At 40.0% G+C, this 16,098-nt stretch overlaps 1 pseudogene; it reads left to right on the forward strand.

Moving 5' to 3' along the window:
* Window positions 1-776: 776 nt before the first annotated feature.
* LOC128710744 (uncharacterized) lies at window positions 777-3,656 on the forward strand (annotated as a pseudogene).
* Window positions 3,657-16,098: the final 12,442 nt, after the last annotated feature.

Raw genomic sequence — 16,098 nt, forward strand, 5'->3', positions numbered from 1 at the left:
GGTAGGTTCCTTGCGATGTCCGACAGAGGGCATCACTGTGAGGCATTTATTTTGGATGTGAAGGCAGCTGACAACCGAAGAAGAAGCAGGCAAAAAGAAAAAGCCAGAAGAATTGTTTATTCCCGAGTTTGTTTACATATTTGCGCTGCATTGATTTATATTGGAAGCATTTCAGTTTCGCCTTTTGTTTCCTTTTTTACATAACGAATCTGTTGGTTATCGACGTGGTTGGATATATAGCAACACTCCGACGTGTATGAATATATAAAATTCTTGATAAACCACAAAAACATTTACAGGTAAGACAGTCTGGTATGAAGCATCCGAGATAAAATTTCTGTGTTATTTACAGATTCAATTGCAGTGTGAACCACGAAGTTAACTGTGGTGGTTTGATTTTCAGTGGTTTAGTTAATTCCTGGTGCTACAACGGGTTCCAACGAATAAAAACTACAAATGATGAACCAGCTATGCGGTAAGAATAGGACTTTGCAGACACTGCGTAAGTCTGGTGTTTTGTACCGACGACTTCAGCAGGACTCCGAAAACTTGGCGGATACTTCGAATGCCGAACCAGAGTATACATGTACACGGTCTAAATGTGTAGATAAGTAAGACAAAACATTCTATTTTTTTTTTTTTCATTTTAGTGTCGGCTTCGGGTCAGCAAGTTGTATCAGAATATGGTGTGGAATATTGCCACGAAGCTGCATGTTATGCTAATGAATCAATCTGGGATGATGTGCAAAACGAATTTGTTGAATAATGATTTAGAAATGAATCTAAACGAACAAGCTGAAGATCAATCTGATGAAGATGAAGACAATGATCCTGATTTCAGCAAAATAACAAACAAAGATTGTTTGAAGTATTGGGCACAGGCTGGCAACGAGTCACACGAATCAACTAATCGAATGTTAAAAATTCTGCGTGCTACTGTAAATCCTTCCTTGCCTAAAGATCCCAGAACCATCTTACGCACGGAGCGAAACCCTGCCTTTCTTATGAATATAGGAAGCGGGCAATATTGGTATTATAGACTACGTCGTTTCCTTGGTGTAGAGCTAAAGTAAGTAAAATATGAAAAAAGGTTGATGAAGCAGAAGCATCGTTTTTAACCCTAAAATATGAATGAAAAATCCATCGATTTTTATGCTGAATTGAGAGTGCACACAAGAATCACTGCAAGTACTTGTAGTGATATAAACGCGTTGGCAATTGCAAGAAAGAAATAACTTAAACGTTTTCTCAATGACACAAGGCATACATGAAATAAAATATGCCAGTATACGTGTACATAATTGATACGACGATCTCGGCTTTTAGCTTGGAAGCGGAAGAACAGAAAATGTAGGTGGGTGTGCATCTAGAATAGCAGTCGTGGGCCAAACGCAGCGAAAATCACTCGTTATTCGTTGTCTAGCCGCGGCCAAAATTGTAATGCATTCTCACTACGCCTAACTAGCAAGTAAAACTGTGAATGAAAAAAAGCATAACAATTTTTCCCGCGTGGGTAGACATTCCTTATGAGAATACTGATCGTGTTGTCTGGACATGGTTACGTTTTTTCCGGACTATTGTTTTCTGGCAAATTATGTGCTGCTTGTAGCCAGACTGGCGGAACACAACTGGTGTATGAATATTGGGCGAATTAGCATAGAGAAGCAGAATTAGGAAAATGCAACGGGGTGTAAACTGGAAGCAAAAGTATAAGAAGAGAATGTGTCTATTGGATGGGAAATTTTAAAAGCTCTCTATACGTTTTCTATACCTTTTTTTCTTTCAATGTTGATTGACGATAGGTATTATTGTTTCGGCATGTTTGTTAGTGTACAACAAAAATAATAAATTCTATATTCTCATTATTTAGGAAACAGCAAAACGTTCCACACATTCTTCAATTCGACTTAAACGTTGTTTGCCTTCCGCTGCACAAAAACAATAAAACAGAATTTTGGCCAATTTTGCGGAAAATAGCAGGGCAACCAGATTTTTCCAGTGATGATTGTTGCATTCTATAGCGGTCCATCGAAGCCAATAAGCAACGAAGCTTTCCTACGCCCTCTTGTAGACGAAATAAATGATCTATACATAACAGGTGTAGTGCTCGAAGAATCCTCCACGATATAAGTGTTTTTACGAGCTATTATTGCGGATACACCTGCACGAGCTTTTATAAAAGGTAATTAAAACAATTATTGCATTAAAAGGTATTGCAATTAATTGCACAATTAGATTACTTAGCGCGATGGTAGAGGAAAAACTTAAAAAAGAATAATATCTCCGATCTGATGCTATATCACGGTTAAAATCGTTTACGTTTACGTTTGCAAACGAACCTGTCATTTACTATGGGGCTGTGTACGCTACCAGGTACGTTGGGAGCTTCCCACGATTTGTGGGAGACCAAAATGCCAGGTACGTTTGCAAACGTCCCTTCGAAGGCCGCTAGGTGCAGATGCATGGTTATACTGTCCCAAACAGTCAGCTAAATAACCCATTGTATTGTTTTTGAACTAGATAACATTCAATCATTAGGCCGTTACACCCGGGATAAGGTGACCTTTCGCTGTTGGAGAAGGAAATGTCTTCAAACGAATGTGAGTTGTATCTTAGATTAAGCCACCTCTTTAGTTGTAAGAAATACGGCCTGGCCGTCCTTGTTGAATAAAAAAAGTTCAATTAATAACAGTGACTATGTTTTGTATTTGCAGGCGTGCAAGGTCATTCCGGTAAACACTCTTGCATGAAATGTTGCTGCGTAGGCGAAACGGTGGAGAATCGAAGATTATTTTTGGATACAAGAGCAGTTAGGCGTGACGATCAGGCATTCCGGAACAGAGAATTCGTTTTGCATCAAATACAAACAACCCCCTTAGTGGACTTGAGAATCTTTGATATTATCAAGGATATCATTGTTGTGGATAGTTTGCATCAAATTGACCTTGGAGTTACCAAGAAATTGCTTTTCATTTGGTATTATGGAGTCCTGCCAGGAAGCAACATATGGAATGTAGTTCAAAGGGCTAGGAGTAAAAGAAGAAGAGCAAATCAGACGTATCCAGTTGAAACCAATCGAAAACTGCGTTTGCTCGACGATTTGACACTGAAAAGAATCATCATCCCAATCGGATTGTAAAACATTTCTTCACTACGCAGCTCCTGTAGTACTGAAAGATATATTGACGGCGGAAGAATATGAACACTTCATGTTATTTTTTTGTACTATTAAGACTTTTTCATCGACAGCTCATAAGAAGCACTGGAGTGCTGCAGGTGATAGGCTCGAAAAATTTGGACGACAATATCTTGATATATATACAATGGCAGGAGTAACAATGAACGTTCTTGGCTTGATACACGAAGAAGCAAGAAGCGTTTTGGTGCCATTGGAAATTATTCAACTTATGTGTTTGAGCGTAAATTAGGTACAACGAAAAGAGAGCTTATAAGAGAGAATTATATGTGTTTAGAACAAGCCATACGCCGGATGTTAGAGTTTGAAAGCTTTGAATATCCATCAAGTCGACGTCAATGCACGGGACCATCGTACAAACAGCGTGGTGAATCTTATATGTTGAATATTAAACGAAATTTCATACTGAAAAATGATAATGTAAACTGTTGGTTTATTACGAGGAAAATTATGTTTTTAAATTTAAGTCCGTAAAACAAGTAGAACCAATTTCGACCAACACATTTCATCGAATGAATTATTCATATATGCTGCTAATATGAATGTCCTGTTGTATAACGAAATAGAACTCGATTGTTCAGACATAAAACTCAAGCTTGCTAAGACTGTGGAAGATAGAGATTGTAAAGTAGTATGTTTTCCCATCCTAAGCACATTAGATGAGAGATATTCATTAAATACATTAAAAAAACACAAAGTTAGCATAGTTTTTTTTATGTAAATTTTCTTCATTTTCATATTCAGGTTTTTTTTCGATCTGTTAAAATACATTTGAGCGTATCGAAGCTTCAAAATAAAAGAAAACTGTGATACCTCATGACCGTCCACTAAAAGAATTTTGGTGCTTCCCATATCTTCAAATAATTTTGTTATATGTTTGTATTGGGCCATGGCGTGTTTGCTAGGTTTTCCTCTACCTGACCATGACATATCACATAATACTTCTGTAGTAAATAAGGCTTTTAATGTACGCGACATGCTTGTCTTACTATATGCCAGCTAAATTCTGTAGCTTTTGTGCTCCTAGTGTAATTCTTAAACATGATTTAACACGTTTTAAAGTGGAAAACGATCTTTCCGCTGATGCATTTGACATTGGGATGGTTAAGACAACTTTCAATATTATCTCAATTTGGGAAAGTGCATGACATTTTCCTTGTTATTTTATACATTTCCTGAATGTTCAGTTCTGAACTTTGAATTGTGTCCTTATCTTTCATGAAATGTAGGTAATGTTCTTAATTATCAACTACCATTTGTACACCAATAGTGTTGTGTACACCTTGATCACGTACGCAGCCAGTTAATCACTCGTTGCTGTCTGGGAACCGACAGCATCCGATGTGCCGAGAACTGCCCTACCCGATCGCTCTCGCGATCCTTACGCTTTCTTTCTCGTTTGGGCGTCCGCTGGAGACAGTCGTTTTTGCGTTATCGTGTGTGTTATCTTTTAGTGTAATAAACGAGTTTTAATGTGTAATTGTGCGAGTACGTTTTTACTAAAGTGACGACACAACAACTGGCGACGAGGATTCACGAATACGGTACGCGTGCTAAAAACTGAAAATTCCGCGAAAACGACCAAGAATGTCCAGTCCGGAAGAGACGCCGATCACCGAGGAACAGCGTCGGTTATCACAAAATGGTGCCCTGAATGCCGCGTTCTGGCAGCACCCGCCATCGCAGAATCCACCAGCGCAACAAACCGACGCCCCTACGATACAGCAAACGCTGCAATTGTTGCAAGCTCAACTAGCACAGCAACAAGCACTCCTTTCACAATTAGTGCAACAGCAGCTTTCTCCGCCGCAGACTCAACAGCCCGAACAGCATCCACCGCCCAAGCCCAGCAACCCGGAGCTCATCCTCGAAGCTCTTGCTAGTAACATTACGGAGTTCCGTTACGACGCCGATGCAGGCGTTACGTTCGAGTCTTGGTATGCGAGGTATGAGGATCTTTTTGCACAGGACGCAGCTCGCCTAGACGACGCATCGAAAGTCCGCCTACTAGGACGTAAGTTAGGCGCTGCTGAGCACGCCCGATTCATAAATTACATCCTGCCACGATCCGCCCGTGACCTCGCGTTTACCGAAATGGTGGAAAAGCTTACGGTGCTTTTCGGCAAAATGGAGTCTACCCTGTGCAAGCGTTTTAAGTGTTTTAACACAATGAAAACACGCGATGAGGACTTACTAGCATTTACTTGCCGCGTAAATCGTGCATGTGTGGAAGCAGAATTTTCGTCGATGACAGAAGAGCAGTTTAAATGTCTCGTCCTCGTGTGTGGTTTGAAGGACGAAGGTGACCGAGACATTCGCATTAAGCTGCTAGCTAACTTGGAGGAACGGAAAGATGCAACCTTAGAGCAGTTGGCGGAACTTTGTCAGCGATTAATTCGTGTCAAGGCCGATAGTGCAATGATCGCACCTGGAGTGAATGAACGCGTACACACATTGCATACAGGACGACAAAGGCAGCGATACCAACGACCAGCAAGGAACGAGCAGAACAGTGAACGATATTCTGAATCCAAACCCCGCAATCCATGTTGGCTGTGTGGTGCATTTCACTGGACTCGAGAATGCACATACAAAGCGCACAAATGCCGAGATTGTGCCCGTGTTGGCCATCGCGAGGGATTTTGCTCTACCTACAATCGCCGTGGTAAACGTGACAAGTTCGATCGTCACAAATTTGCAGCATCGAAAGTGGTACAGGTGAACGTCTGCGGTGTACAACAGAACAGGAAATATGTTAACATCCTAATCGGAAAGAAGCCAGCTCGATTACAGCTGGATACAGGTTCCGATATTTCCGTGATAAGTCAGCGTATGTGGAAACAGTTGGGCAGACCAGACTTAGTGCCAGTAACAGTTAAGGCCAAAGCAGCTTCAGGCGACATCCTTGAACTGAAAGGGGAATTCACCTCACACGTGTCCATCGGCAGTAAAGTGAAGCGAGCCACAATTCGAGTGTCGAGAGCAGAATTGGCGCTACTAGGAGCGGACCTGGTAACCCTTTTCTCTTTAGGCGCGGTTCCAATGAATTACTTTTGTAATCATATTGGGGTAGCGGAACCAGACATTTGGAAGAACAAATTTCCATCGGTTTTCCAAGGCCTAGGACTTTGCACTAAGGCCCGTGTTCACCTGCAGCTACGACCAGACAGCCGACCAGTGTTTCGCCCGAAACGGCCAGTCGCGTATGCGATGGAAGAAACCGTCAACAAGGAGCTTGCGAGGCTAGAAGGATTAGGTATCATCACGCCAGTCGACTATTCGGAATGGGCGGCACCAGTGGTCGTCGTAAGGAAAGCAAATGGAAGTGTTCGACTCTGTGGTGACTACTCAACCGGATTGAATTCAGCCTTACAGCCACATGAGTATCCACTTCCCTTACCTGGGGATATCTTTGCAAAATTGGCTCGTAGTAAAGTTTTTAGCAAAATTGATTTATCTGACGCTTTCTTGCAGGTTGAGGTTGACGCTCGCTATCGCTCCCTGCTTACCATAAATACGCATCGGGGACTTTACAATTACAATAGATTGCCTCCAGGTATCAAAATAGCTCCATCTGCGTTCCAGCAGATAGTAGACACGATGTTAGCTGGCATCGAAGGCGTAGCAGGCTACATGGATGACATCATAGTCGGAGGTGTAACGGAGCTAGAACACGATGCTAAGTTATCGGAGGTTCTGAAGAGAATCGAAGAATACGGATTTACTATTCGCGCGGAGAAATGTGCGTTTAAGGTCAAACAAATCCAGTATTTGGGATACATCATCGACGTCAATGGTTTGCGCCCAGATCCAGTGAAGATAGAGGCTATCACAAAACTGCCGGAGCCAACAGACCTCACAGGAGTACGATCTTTTTTGGGTGCTATTAACTACTACGGCAAATTTGTGCCAAATATGAGGAACCTACGCTACCCTTTGGACAAATTATTAGAAACCAACGCACCATTTCACTGGTCGAAAGAATGTTCGCAAGCGTTTAAGACTTTCAAATCATTGCTATCATCGAAACTACTGTTAACGCACTACGACCCAACACAGAAAATAATCGTATCAGCAGATGCATCGTCAGTGGGTTTAGGAGCTACGATAAGCCATCAATATCCCGACAGCTCCATTCGTGTAGTTCAGCATGCCTCAAGAGCACTCACTAAAGCAGAACAAGGATATAGCCAGATCGACCGAGAGGGACTGGCCATAATATTTGCGGTAACCAAATTTCATCGGATGTTGTATGGCCGCCACTTCACCTTACAAACTGATCACCGACCATTAGTACGCATATTCGGCAGCAAAAAGGGAATCCCGACGTACACTGCAAATCGCCTGCAAAGATTTGCACTTACGCTCCAATTGTATGATATGAACATCGAATATATACCTACAGGCGCATTTGGAAACGCTGATGTCCTTTCGCGACTCATACAAGACCACTCTAAGCCGGAAGCTGAATACATAATCGCCAGTGTGGAATTGGAGCAAGATCTAAGGTCAGTTACTATAAAAGCATTAAACGCCTTCCCTCTTCGTTTTAGAGAAGTCCAGTTTGCCACACAACAGGATGCGTTGCTGCAGAAGGTGTACAAGTACGTGCAGAACGGTTGGCCTAGAGACGTTTCTTTTGGAACTAATGTTGCGCAGCTTCATGCCAGAAGGGAATCCCTGACAACAATTGATGGTTGTATTATTTTTGGAGAGAGGGTGGTGATTCCAGAAAGTTTGCGCACTCGTTGTCTGGTCCAACTTCATCGAGGACATCCAGGAGTACAAAGGATGAAGGCAATCGCACGTAGCTACCTGTATTGGCCAAATTTGGACAGCGATATAGAACGCTATGTAGCAAATTGCGGAGCGTGTGCAGTAGCCGCAAAAACACCCCCAAGGGCAACCCCAGTGGCATGGCCAAAACCTTCAGGCGTCTGGACTAGGATTCACATCGATTATGCAGGTCCGTGGGAAGGTTCGTACCTTTTAATCGTAGTCGACGCTTATTCGAAGTGGCCAGAAATAGTGAAAACATCAAGCACCACCACATCAGCTACCATCGCTATATTGAAAAGCCTGTTTGCACGTTTCGGCATGCCTGCAACTTTGGTCAGCGATAACGGACCGCAATTTGTCAGCGGTTTATTTAAGGAATTTTGTCAGCATAGTGGGATAGAACATCTCACAACGGCCCCGTTTCATCCACAATCCAACGGGCAGGCAGAGCGATTCGTCGATACGGTGAAACGAGCTTTGAGGAAAATCCAAACGGACGAAACTACGTTAGAAGAGGCCTTGGACCTATTCCTCATGACGTATCGATCGACTCCAAATTCACAATTGGAACAGCAGAAAAGTCCGGCTGAAGTTATGTTTGGTCGTCCAATAAGAACAGCTCTAGAACTATTGCGACCTCCTTCACCACGTGCAGAATCTCCTTCACCACAGGATCAGTCAGCTCGTAGATTCCGGCGTGGCGATACCGTATGGGCAAAACAGTTTGTTAATAATTCATGGAAGTGGATCTCAGGAAAGATCATTCGTCGTTGCGGACGTGTAATGTACGAGGTCATTGACCAGCATGACCGTTTACTTCGTAGGCATATTAACCAGCTAAGGCGACGAGTTGGTAGCAGTTCAGCGGTAACGAAGCAGCTACCACTGGAGGTGTTGATAACGGAATGGAACTTCGGCCAAGCGAAGGACGGCCAACGTGGTTCAGCGCCAGACGTAGTTGAACCGCCTCCACTTGCCAAATCAACAACCGGCGCCGTACCTGTAGATGCACCTCGACCGACCTCATCTCTGACGCCATCCCAAACCGCGTACATCCCCGAACCAATTGGTGGTACTACGGATCAGCCTATCGATTTACCACGTAGGTCTTCTCGTGTTAGAAGACTTCCACGTCGGCTCGGAGCCTATTGGCTCAATTAACCGGGGGAGATGTTGTGTACACCTTGATCACGTACGCAGCCAGTTAATCACTCGTTGCTGTCTGGGAACCGACAGCATCCGATGTGCCGAGAACTGCCCTACCCGATCGCTCTCGCGATCCTTACGCTTTCTTTCTCGTTTGGGCGTCCGCTGGAGACAGTCGTTTTTGCGTTATCGTGTGTGTTATCTTTTAGTGTAATAAACGAGTTTTAATGTGTAATTGTGCGAGTACGTTTTTACTAAAGTGACGACACAACAAATAGCATAATTATTTGTTCTTTTTAACGATTCCAACGCATGGGATCTGCGTTGAATATTCAAATGGCAATCAAATAATGCACTGAAGGGTTCTAAAACAGATTCGTGCTTTTTGTCTCGAACAATTAACTCAGCTTTAATGTGATCACAAATTACATAGAATGTGTTTATTTTAAATTTGTCTTTTGCTGTAATTATTCCTCCATCATGTTATCAGTCGTCATTAATTGCTTTGTTCTTTTTCGTTTCCTCTCATCGTCAGTATCCATCGCCTCAAATAGCAACCCACTATGATCAGTTGATTGATTTACAACCGTTTCAAAGTCATTTCTGAATTCATAGATAAATATGGCTAAAGAGTTGAGCAATTGTGAACCATGCAAATTTTCACATGTTATTTATTGTAAAGACTTAGATGTAGCTTTGATACGCTGTAGAATTGTATTCCTTATTTAGTTAACAATGCAGTATCATGTTTATACATTTTTTTAAGTAACGTCTTTACTATCAAATTTGTTGATTGTTTTTCATAATTGTCACATGAAAGTTCCTTTAATGTTTCTTTTATCTCATTAAAACCTCGAAAATAAGCATTTACAGCGTCCGCTCTAGCTGACTACCTTGAATCAGAAACTATTTTAATAGTTATAGATTGAGTTTTGCAATTTTTAAATTTGTTTTGTGATTTGTTCCAGCAGTATGTGGAAGAAGAAAGAAATGTATATGAGTTTAAATGAAAATAAAATTATTCACGGTACTAGCATAGTTTTCAGCTGCAAAATTGCCTACAAGGTTAAGGGAATGGTTTGCGCAGGGTACCAAAACTGCTTTAGGGTTGCGTTTTTTCAAACGCGCTTGCAATCCGTTATATTTTCATGCCTTGTTTGATGCATTGTCGAAAGACTGCTCTCGACAATTCATTGAATCTACTCCAAAATTATTCCAAATTCAAAATCAAATCAAATCAAATATTTCAACACAACTTGTTCTAGATATTCCGCACAATGTTCATCTATTGGTATAAATCCAACAAATCGTTCATGTATTTGACCAGCGGGTGATAAATGTCTAATCACAAATGTCAGCTGATCGATGTGAGAAATTGCTGGGGTTGAATCTAATATTATACTTTAGTAATGAGCTGCTTCAAAACATCATTCAATATGTGGGCTCTAAAAAATCATCGCATATGTTGCTAGACAAATAACTCACTTTTCCGCTTCCCTGGTTGCCATATTCTTCTTAGTGTAATTTAAGGAACTCATCGTATTCGCTCAAATATTCTAGGCACGTTAAAAAAATTCCTTTCCGAGTCGAATGTTTTCTTTCATCATGTCCTCGAAAGCCCAATCCTAAACGATAAACTTGTTTTATGGTTGATACAATTCGTTTTAGTAATTCTTTTCAATAATTTTCTTCTTTTTCTTTTTCCGCTTTCCTCTTCTTGGAATCAATTGCATTGATTTTCGATGATGTTTTGTACAAAGTACACATAGAAGCAATGTGATCTTTAGGCACTTCGTGTTCCCCTAAAAGCTCGGTTATGGAACGCCAATTTTGTAATCTTTTAATTAATTTTGTTTTCGATTTCGAAAATAGTTTGCAAGGATAACAGTAAACGCACTTCGTAGTTTCCGAAAACACTAATCATGTTCTTTCCTCTAATGTACCATTTCCTTTTCTTCTGTAGAAATGGTCCGTAGATAAACCTCTTAAACGATATTCTTCCTTATCTTTGTACATTGATTTTAGTTCGCCCATGTTGCCAATATTTCGTGGCTTATTCCTAATTATGTAGTCTTGCGATGCTGTGTTTATGTACAATGGCTATAGTGCAATATCATGAAACCGCTCGCTTTCCGAACTAGATAGTTCTATATTTTGTAGGTCGTTTTCCACCAAATCCAGTGAAACATTCGAAGCATTTACACTATTCATAGCCCCTTATCCGCAATTGCCCTTGGCAGATATGATGCATGTGCGACGTTACGTGGTTATTCGGATCCTTCGATTCTTTAGAATCCCTCGAACATGAGTCCACTTGTAACATGTAGGTTTGACACCTTTTATAAATAACACATCAAAATTTGAAGTGGCTAAGACACAAAGATCTTAAGCATTAAAGCCACGCGAATTTTAATTCATCCTAGACACGAACCGCTAAGGATCAAGTGAATTAATGTAGTCAGGATTAGAACAAGATAACTAATGAGATAGCATGAGAAGTGGCGTCCCCAATACATACATATGTAGTAATTTTTCTGCTAATAAAAACTTAGATCAGAAGTAATATAAAATATCATCAAAATATGCGCAGGTATTTTAGACACAGCCATGTAATATTTTTAAAGCATATTCGATTATGTAAATAATGTGAATTAGAGAGAGTTCATCCAATGGCGCAGCAGGACAATAGGAATTGTTACCACCATAAAAATATGTAAAAACGCACCTGTGGGGACGATCGTTAAAGTTGCAACATATGCCAAGTAGAAGATCAACATTTGTACAAGATTTAGAGGAAACATAGTCGGTGACTGGCCTTCTTCCTTTTCTTCTTAAAAAGGCCAAGTCGGGAGAATTAAACCTGCATCCAAACATGAGCGTGTGGAAGCAAATGCGTGGTGTTGTTGGTTGACTTCGGTATATTGAGTATCGAAGTCAGCGATCAAACCACCGCACCAAACTTCTTGTTCCAAGAAACAAATTTTCTCAGTTGAATGAGGTAGACTAAATCATCGGCGCTGGTTTACCGCTTATAGAAAGTTGATGCTTTTAATTTGTTATTTTCATCCCTAATAATAGTGGTGGTGTCGCGAACTCATTACACACGCCTTAGAAAGGGATAGTTAATTATGTTCTTGCATAACAGAAGTAAAGGGTCGAATGCGCCTATAAGGACAACGCAATTATTTCATATTAAAGGAGGCTCGCGCGGAGCCAAAAGTCAGCAGCAGTCCATTAGAACTGAATCGCGCTAGTAAGCATATACAAGTGTATCAGTAAAAGTTAAACAAGTAAAAAAAAAGCTTTAAAAGAAGTATCCAATACACATCCACATCGATTCGTGTTGAACGAAATGACACCGGAATATAATCCATTACAATTGGAATGAGCAAAGTAATCATTTTCGGAAGGAATAGGAAAACGAGCGGAGCGAAGTAGTAAGTAAATGTCATTCTCGATATAGAATAAGCTTAAATAGCTCGTCAGCTAGCGATGAAATGGAATAAAAATACCTTATGCAGGACTGGCCGGTGAAGTTTAAAATTGATACCAGGGCTGATGTGAATTGCATCCCTTTGAAATATGTCACTTGCATAAATTTACAGTTATCAAACAATTATTCGATTAATATAGTTGATTATAATTCATACCAGGTAAAAGTGTACGGTCTTGTTGAATTGGACTGCATCGATGATAAAAAAGGAACAACTCACAAAGCACAATTTTTCGTGGTTGATGATAGGCATAAAAAAATATTGGAATTACAGACGTGTAAAGATTTTACGCTAGTACAGCGTCTAAATAGTCTTCAATCTACATTTCCATCTGAAGGAAACAATTTAATTAAAGCAAACGAGAATATCTTTGAAGGATTAGGAAGTATACCATGAGCATGTAGTATCATTGCTAAAGAAAATGTTGTCTCTTCTCTTCATTTAAAAAAAAAACGCATACCGATCAGTTTGCATGAACGACTTAAAAAAGAACTTGAGTCAATGCAGGGTCAAGGAATCATAAGTTCTGTTTATTATCCAACCGATTGGGTCAACAATATGCAGATAGTAGAAAAAGCCAATGGGTCATTGCGTATTTAGGACCCATTAGATCCAAAACCCCTAAATAACTGTTTATAAGGGAACACTTCCTCATTCGTACATCTGAGGATCTGCTTAATCGAATGGCAGCCAAGTGTGTATTTACTGTGCTTGATCGGATTTTGGAAAATGAAATTGGACCGCTAAAGTTCCTATTTAACAACATTGATGACACCCTTCGGACGTTTTCGTTGGAATCGTTTGCCTTTTGGAATTTGCAGTGCACCTGAAATGTTTCAACAAAGAATGGTGCAATTGTTTGGAGATATTCCGAGGATGGATATATATTTTGATGACGTAGCAATAGCTGGTACAAATTATGAAGAAAACGATAGAATTATATCAATTGTCACAGAGAGAGAGCGCTTAAAAATAATATTAAATTTAATTCACTGAAAACTCTTTTCGCATAGGTCCAAAGAAGTTAAATTTATGGGATATCTGATATCTAATGGTCCAATACGACCTGATCGATCTTACATCGAAGCTATCAGTAACATGCCTAAACCTAATAATAAATCCGATGTCCTTCGACTCCTGGGGCTACTAAAATATATTGGAACATTTGTTCCAAATTTATTAAAACAGACAGAAAACTTAAGAGCACTGTCTTGAAAAGATGCTAGACGCCTATCAAAATGAACTTGATGAGCTATTAAAGTCAATTACTACGACACTAGTTTTAGCCATATTTGACCCTTTTAAACCAGTCCTTGTTCAAACTGATAGCCCAAAAGATAGGTTGGGAAGTGTGCTAATACAAGATGGAAGAGCTGTTGTATATGCTTCCCGCACACTATCTACAAGTGAACAGAAATGGGCCCAAATCGAAAAAGAACTGTTGGCTTTTGTATTTGCATGTGAACGCTTTCATCACTGTCTTTATGGTCGTGAATTTATAATGCAATCCGATCATAAACCTCTCGAAACGCTGGTTAAGCGTAATATTCATTATGTCACACCTCGGGTAAAAAAGGTTGTTTTTACTTTTGTTAAAGTATCCGGGATTAAACATGCAATACACTCCTGGTAAGGACTTATTAATAGCTGATTGGCTCTCTCGAGCAGCGTTAACAGATGATAAAGATTTGATTGAATCTGAATCTGATCTGAATCTGAACCTGAATCTGATTGAATGAAAGAATTATCGGGTATGGTCCATAGCATCACTCGTAAGATATGCATGTCAGTTGAAAATCTATATGTACAAACTTTACAGCATGATGAACGGTACCGTCATACAAGCAAATATGTACAAAACACTAGGCCGTCCTAACACCAGTTGGATGATTTTGAAATTTGTTTTTACATACATCGCCAATTATTACTCAAAGTGTAATAATTGGCGATGTATGTGAAAAAAATTCAACTGTGATTCTATTTAATTCATTGGCATTCGATACCTATGCAAATAAGTGCAATATAGAATTTGTACTTTCAAGTCCGAGGTACCCACAAGGTAATGGGTTAGCAGAAGTTAGTTAGTTAGTTAGTTAGCAGAAAAAGTTAGCAATTGTAAAGAATATTTTAAAGCGATGCTATGAGACAGAGGATGTGAAATCTTTTTGTTGCCGTCTGTTTGAATACAATACTACTCCTATTGCTAGCATGGGACTATCTTCAATACAACTCTTCTTTGGTCGACAACTGAAGACACGTTTACCAACATGTAATAATTTGTTGTTACGTAATTCCATGAATGAAAACGAGGTTGCGAGTAAATTGAAACGAAAGCGTTGGTATCAAAAACACTATTATGATCGTTCATTGAAACCCTTGCCAGTCCTGAAGCTAGACAAAAAAGCTATTTTCAAAAAGGATACTAAACAATGGCATTATGAAACAATTATAAAAATGGGTAACAGTCGTTCGTATATCGTTCAGGATGCCTCAGGAAATCATTTTCGAAGAAGTAGGAGATTAATTAAAAACACAATGAATGAAGTTATAGACACTAGTAAATACTTATCGCCGTTGAATACCTAACATCAGTAGGGAAATTCATTCGAAGCATTCTGAAAAATTAGCTAGACCAACATCGGTGTAAACTGAACAGTGCATTTTGCATGATCGAGAATTACAGTTAGAACAGGAAAATTCATGTACGCCTGGTAGCAAGGAAGAAGTGACAGAACATGCCAACATTAAGTCTGATAGCGATATGCGTAATATTAATGTTCCACATGTTACGCGCAGTGGTCGCGTAGTACGTCCGCCAAACCGATTAGATTTATTAGAGAACGTGGAAAAAAGAGAGCGTGTAATATTATGTGCTTCTTTGGCAGCACTGAAGTCAGGGTTCACATGACAGGAAATTAGACAGACACATATATACGGTGGAAGCGTACGGATGTACGCAGGAACAATAAACTAACAATATATTACTAACTATATTACTATATTACTATATTACTAACAAAATATTAAAATATTACAGGTATAACATCAAAACGGCGATGAGGTTGATTGGAGATTGCAGTTATGATCGATGGAGATTATGTTATGTTAAGTACCGTGAGTGCAGGAGTGCTAAACACGATGGCGTCGATCGTTAACGAGGACGCGTCCGTCCAAACAAATAAAAGCGGATATTACACGCGATACCAAACGATAATTCGCGACTATTTATACTGTAGGGAATGAACGTTTGTAGATGAATCGTATCAAACCGGGTGATTTCAATTGGGTAAAGAAAAAATGCAGTTACATAAAAAAAATAAGTGACTAAGCAGTTCAGATACGTGTGCCCAGTCAAAAGACAGTTGATATATGAAGCGAATATAAACATAAACTGCATTTAATTGTCCATCAAACGTCATAAACGCATACGGAACCGGAACGAAACGAATAACAGCTTACCAGAGAATCCAGCCGAGCGAGAGA

The sequence above is a fragment of the Anopheles marshallii genome, chromosome X, assembly GCF_943734725.1.
Source record: "Anopheles marshallii chromosome X, idAnoMarsDA_429_01, whole genome shotgun sequence".
Lineage (NCBI taxonomy): Eukaryota > Metazoa > Arthropoda > Insecta > Diptera > Culicidae > Anopheles > Anopheles marshallii.